Consider the following 7217-nt stretch of genomic DNA (forward strand, 5'->3'; position numbering starts at 1 on the left):
GAAAAAATATTACAGTCATTCCTTATAATTTAATTCTAAAATCCATTTTAAACCGGAGTAAATCATGAAAAAACGTTGATGACGTCACGGTCACATGACAAAATTATGTCTATGAGCTGATAAACAAAACAACGTCAGCCAATCAGAAGACGCGTTACATCCAAAATTAAATTATTCTGTTATAATATCAAATTATTAATTTGTTATATTAATTTTGAAAAAGTAAATAAGCATGGCCCAAAAAGGCTTCCGTAATACATACGTTCGTACGGATATATGTATATTATGTAATAGTCAATCTATGTTCAGCCTTAAATCTGTGGGTTTTTTTCTCGAATATGTGTCCGATGACGTCATAAAATTAAACCGTTGGCCCTTTGTTTATTCAAATCTGTGTCATTTTTACGACTTTGTATGTGACGTCACAGAACTCAACTTTATGCCATTCGGTCATCTTTAATCCACGTGACCACTAATGTAATTCATAAGTTCCTTTTTTGACGAACATATTATAAAAACACATAATGATAAAGTAGGGCCAGTGCTGAAATCGAACAAATCTAGTCAATTGAGTTCATTATTTAAGTTCTGCTTCCTTTCCCCTGGTCATACAGGGAAAACGGTACTATTACATTTTCCCAGCATTAGGTTGGCCTTTTGTGTACCCAAGGCAGGTGAAGGAAGTCAACTTAGGAGCGCTGTGATTGGATGTAAGGGTACAATATATTTTTTTATTTATCTATAAATAACTGCAGTGTGTATTTTTACAATATAAATTTTGAAACCCATTGAAATATTTTCTAGAGAATTATTCGAAAAGACTTCCAAAATTTCATAAATTTGGTGTAAAATGACGGTGGGCATGGATAACATAAACAAGCTCCGTTGGAAGTTGGTCATGATACTATTTGGCTTCAATTTTTAAAACAGAATAATAAAGTACTAACACCACACATAACTGTTTTATCCAGGTTTTTTTTATAAAAACTGGTAAATTTAGAAAATGTTAGTATTGTCGCCTATGACAGAATAAATAGTACCGTTTTCCCTACACATCTTACTTTATGGTAGTTTTACATAGTTAGAATCATAGGCACATGAATAATATATTCAATATCTTACTAGTTTTGTATGATTTTGTTGGTGGACTTCTGTTTTCAGTGGAAGTTTACCAAATACCAAGTGAACATGTTTGTTTATAAGCAAGCCAACCTTTTACGAAAACTAAATGTAGAAACACTTTAGTCCTGCAGCCGGTTGTACGAACGTGGCATTAGCCTAATGGGTCATTAAGTCTTCATTAAGCCTTCATGACGCATTAGGCTAATGAAGACTTAATGACTCATTAGACTAATGACACGTTTGTACAACCGGCTGCTGTACCATAACTCCGTTATAAATACATGTATGGACTTTGAAAACGCACACATGACAACAAAGTATAACATTAAAACGGTAAAATTGTCAAAGGAAACAGGTACAGGCTGTAAAATTGAAGTTAGTTAGTCACCACAGCTTTTACTTCCCTCGAGACATGAACACTTTAACAAATAGCTTTTAATGGAAACCGTAGCAGAAGGACGGCACTCTCTCTTTTTTTTTTGCCCATGTACACTCAACATTCATTAGTCCAAGAGAAAAACGAAAAGAAAAACAGCAGTGTGCATAACACTATATATATAGATATAGACTGAGCATCACGAACCCACACAAAAATACGGATTTCATCTTGGGACGGGTAATATAGATGACCAACACTAATAGTGGAGCGCTCAGCGAAGAGGACAATTTAGAAATTTAAATTACTTAAATGGTTCATGACGTCTTAAGGGCATACGATACAGTTACAGGGGAGTTAATGACGAACTGCTAACACTACTGGAACAATGCCCCGTAAATTGGCCTTGAAAATGTCTGTAAAAATGCTGGTGATATTAACAGTGTTTGTCACGGTTAATTTACGGTGGGCCGTGAAACTTATCCGTGACAATGCCGTGGAATGACTGTCGTGAAAAGGCTGTGAAAAGTTTGTGAAAAGGCCGTGAAGAGGTGCCACCTGAAAACTTGCGTGAAAAGACCTTAGAAACCCTGTGAAAAAAAAAATGTACACCGTGAAAAAGTCGTGATAATGCATTATGTGCCCATTGTGAAAAGACCGTGAAATGTAGATATAGTACAGTATATGCCTTTATTTGTCGTGAAAAGGCCGTGAAAAGGTACCAACTGAAAACTTGGGTAAAGAGACCGAAGAAACCCTGTGAAAAACAAAAATATACACCGTGAAAAAGTCGTGATAAATTATGTGCCCATTGTGAAAAGACCGTGAAATGTACATGTACTACTGTGATAAACAGCCATTCACTGATTGTGAAAACTCCTGTTAAATGTTAAATGTATTTTTTAGGCCATAATTTAACAAAAAATTTAAATGCTGTTTCAATCAAGTGAAGTGAAATGCCTGAAAACCTAGTGTAAACATCTACAGACAACTTATTTAAGTACAATGCAAGTGAGACTATGAAAAACCATATTAAAATGCTGTATTTTTTTTAGTAATAATTGTGACAAAGAATAAAAATATTAATTTTAATAGAACTGTAGTAATTATGTAAAGAAAACATAAAAGCACACAAATGTCAATGTGATTAAGTAGCTAAAGTCAGCTGTAACATGTATTGTAGAAATTTTGTACATCTCTTGGGTCTGATTTTACCACTTCAGCAATATTGGTCTAATGTAATCCTTCACTTCACTGCCCTTTTGAATAAATATTCCAGAAAAACATTTATAGAAGTTCCTGTTAATTCCCAGGAAATACTTTTAACTGAAAAGCTCTTCTTTCCAACTGGATTCCTGAACTATTTTATATAAAGACTGCTATATCCTTTTGCTCTTCATTCCTAGAATAAATAAAGAAACATTACATATATTATACATGTATATAAAAAAACTATTTATATATTCAAATTAATTTTTGGCATTTATGTACATACATGTACTTAAAACAGCTACACTATTATTCCATGCAATACAGGACTTCACTGTTAATGACCCCATATTGAATAGGGGGCAGATTTTCATACTGGAGGTGAAAATGGTATGAAAAATACTAAAAAACATCATTGAAACAGAACAGCCACTTGGAAACATGCATAGGTTTTCCCATATTTTCATACCATTTTCCAGAAAATCTGCCCCTATCCAATATATATGGCATCATTAGTTAACAAAGTTCTGTATTGTCAACTTATATTATTTTTATTAGATTTTTTTAAAGACTAAAGACACTTTTAAGACAGACTATTAAATTTAAATGTTTCTTTTGAAGTAATAATATGTATGGCTAAAGCCAAACTTGTCTAGACTTAGTGGTCGTAATGAGTCACAGCTATTTATTTTACAGGGGGCCAGGGGCGTAGCAACTTTTACTGCAGGCACATTCGCCATACCAATTATTTTTTAAACACCTCATTGCCATATCAATTATTATTATGATATGGCACAAACCCTTCTAGAAAGGACATTTTGCCGTACAAATATTAAATACTTTCCCTGCTACGCCTCTGATTAATCCCTTTTGAACTCTGTGTCCCGACGGCCAAGTCAGAAAATACTTAAATAGCTCCCGACACATTCAAAGAGGGTTACGCCTCTGATTATCAGAGTGAACTCCATTTCAGAGATATTTATTGTTATTATAATCATTTCCAATTATCTATTTCTATGTCTACGTAGTGTACTGTACAGTAGTAAGTGTACATAAATGTCATTTTTTTTACGTGGCCAGTGTGGGGGAAAAGGACCCCCCCTTTTTTCCTCAAATACATTTAAACAAAACAAAACCGTAATCGTATTTAAAGGATCCGGTAAGTCTTAGAAAACATTAACCGAAATGATTAAAGGAATCAAGTGCAACAGACTCAAATACAAGTGAATATATCACATGCATGTTTACGCGGTTTCTGCAATTCAGTGAAAATCAGTTCAATGGAAATCCTCACAAACGTCATCAACATTTTGGTGATATGATGCATAAAAGAATAAAATATTAATAAGGGGACGAAGTCCCCTATTACGGTAGAAAAATCAATAAAAAAAAAAAAAAAAAAAAAAATCGGGAAAATTTCCCGAAATTTTCATTGTACTAATGAACTCAAAATCGTTAACTTTTTTTTTTTCAGACTTTTTTTATTTCCCCGCATCTGCGCAGAAATCTACTTCCTTCTTCCGGTCTCGTTTGTCATGATACTTTGAGTAAAATGTATATTTATCAGTCTGGTAAAATATAGGAAGGAACACACTACAAATTTTATTTTTAACAATTATTTGATATGAAAAAACGTTACCTGATGATAGCGTTTCTTTGTTTACATTGAATATGACGTCATAACTTAAAAAACGTCACAACTAAAATCACCTAACAACAGAACCAAAACCGGAAACGTTACTGTATTTCCGTTTCTTTTTTAACATATGTTTGAATTAAAAAAAATAATTCATACAGACTTCGTCCCCTTTCACAGGTAATGCCTGCCTCATATTAACTTAACTTACCTCAAACTTGCTGTCACTCGTCTTGCATCTATAAAGTAAATATTAATCGACCTTCGGCGTCTTTCAAATTTCCAACCTTTTGCGGAAATGTTACAATTACTCTAAAAGAAACACGAATCCGGATACGGTCTGATATTCCGGGAAGTTCTCGTTTTTACATGTTTCGGTTCCAATATTAAAATTAATGTTTACATTGTTTATAATAATGTACAGACGAGAAGCAAAATACTTTTCTTTAAATACAAAATATTCATTGGCACAAAGTCATTAATTATAACAATGAATGGTTCCATTTAAAAGTCAGTCCTGTACAGTAGTATTGCATATAATATAATATTTAAACAGACATATAATGAAAAGTTTATAGGATATTTAGAAAAATGTGAGTGGAAATAATTAGACCATATTACAATAATCACATGGGATGTTTTAAATCTGAATAAGGATAAGAAAAAATTGACATGAAAAAATATCACGGCCTTTTCACTGGTTTCAACAACCAGTGAAAAAGCTGTGATATTTTTTATTAAGCATGAAAGGACAAATTATCACGGCCTTTTCACGGGATATTGAAATTTCACGGTCTTTTTCTAACATCAAATATTTTTCACGGCCTTTAGAAATATTTTTTTTACAAAAGTCACGGGGTATTTTCACGGGGTTTTCACGGCCCTGTGATATTTCACAGACATTTCACGGCCTTTTCATGGGCTGTTGTTACAGTAGTGTAACTTAAAATGTTCTTTTTCACGACGTCAAACTGTGATCTACATGTATCAAGAAAAGATGCATTTTCGACTGATTTTTATCATAAGACTGACTTAACTTGAAAACGAGTTCATGGACCCCTCTTTTTAAAAATGACTTTTGGCTTGATTATGTATGAAGATTATTTGTGCCATTTTTTATGAACAAATCACCCATGAAATTTTTAAATTAGATAAATATACGGAAACAAATGCCGTTCTTTGACTAAAATCATGAAAATGTGATAAAAATTAATAATTTCCAAAGAATTGTTTCTCAAATTCAAAGCACACTTATTTAGAGAAGATATTCCAGGTGCTGTTGCAAAAATCCGCTTGCGTTTATCTTTTAAAACAAAAAAGTTAGGTATGTCTTTCTGAAGGATAGAAATGTCCAAGAAACCGTAATTTCCAGTAAATGTCTAAAATTTCGACCCCATTTATCTCTAAAAGTAGCACATGAAGGTATATTTTTATTACATATCTGAATTGACTAGGTGAAAAATAGCTAGTATGCAAACTTTCGTCAAAAATTCACCGTGTGATCAAAACTGTATCGTATGCCCTTAATCATGTTAATAGCTCAATGGAGAGATTAAATCGTGTACTTTTTAAAAATATGTGTCGTAAATATAAAGGCTGGTGCCGTCATGCCTTAAATCAATGTCAAAGGTCATCTCTTAAAAACTTCATATTTTAATCTAGAGAAACAAACCACTGAACAACGTATAATTTAACTTTTTCAAAGGTTACACTTTTTATGGACGATTCATAGCCTAATTAATAACAGCAACAGAATGACCTTGACCGTTGACCTCGATAAAAAGAATGTCTGGACAAGATATATATACGCTTCAGAATAATAGGTTTTAAAAGAGTATCCGAAATACATTGTTGATAGAATCAAACAACATTTGCAGTCATGTTATTTTCTCTCCGTTTTCTAGGATTTAACATGTCGCTGAGTTTTCTGGAAATAAATTTCAACTGTCTCAATGCACGATACCTATTCAGATGGTGTCGTGAACTACAACAGCTATTGATGTTCGTTCGATATAACTGCAATGTGTTTTATATTAAAAAGTAAGACTTAACTGTTTTCATACAAGATATGTCGGCTGTTACAGCCTATATATTGTTGCAACTACCTACGTTTTGACAAAAACACAAAACCGTGCAAAGCAGAACAAGCTCCTTGCAAACATATGCTGCATGGCATGCCCTTTCCCCTTACACGAACATATTAGATATTGTAGAAAGTCTGATGTCATTTGTCCTTCACAGAAACTAAATCTAACTTGTCATTTTGCACAATTTTCAACCAAACACACATGGAGTGCCATTTTTTTAGTTTGGCAACATTTACCGACGCTCAGACTTTGCTTTGCCACATTGCACGTAGTACGTGTTGCTTAAACACTGACTCGTATGGCAGAAGCTTTGTAAGTCTTTTGTCTTTATTTGTAGACAACTGATGTCTTAGCATTTTATTTTTTACAATTTTACAATTTAAATTGGTGTGTTATATACCTGAACTACATATCTTGAACAGAGTAAACACTGATCAGAAGGTGTTATATAACAGATCTACGTATCGTGAACAGACTAATCACAAATCAGTAGGTGTTATATACCAGATCTACATACCTTAATAAATCTACATATCTTAATAAATCTACAGACTAATCACAAATCAGTAGGTGTTATATACCAGATTTACATATCGTGAACAGACTAAATTAAATCACTAATCAGTAGATGCTGTTTACCAGATCTACATACTGAACAGACTTATCACTAATCAGTAGGTGCTTTTTACCAGATTTAAATATTCTGGACAGCCTAATTTAAAACACTAATCAGTAGGTGCTATTTACCAGATCTACATATTCTGAACAGACTTATCACTGATGAGTA

General features: G+C 33.0%; 1 long non-coding RNA gene across 1 annotated transcript; it reads right to left on the minus strand.

The window, feature by feature from the left end:
• Positions 1 to 2525: 2525 nt before the first annotated feature.
• Positions 2526 to 4873, minus strand: LOC127714356 (uncharacterized). The gene is made up of 2 exons (XR_007987698.1): positions 4555 to 4873; positions 2526 to 2900 (listed from the first exon to the last, which is right to left on the minus strand). It is a non-coding gene; the product is annotated as an uncharacterized LOC127714356 (long non-coding RNA).
• Positions 4874 to 7217: the final 2344 nt, after the last annotated feature.

Source organism: Mytilus californianus, unplaced genomic scaffold, assembly GCF_021869535.1.
Source record: "Mytilus californianus isolate M0D057914Y unplaced genomic scaffold, xbMytCali1.0.p SCAF_9, whole genome shotgun sequence".
Lineage (NCBI taxonomy): Eukaryota > Metazoa > Mollusca > Bivalvia > Mytilida > Mytilidae > Mytilus > Mytilus californianus.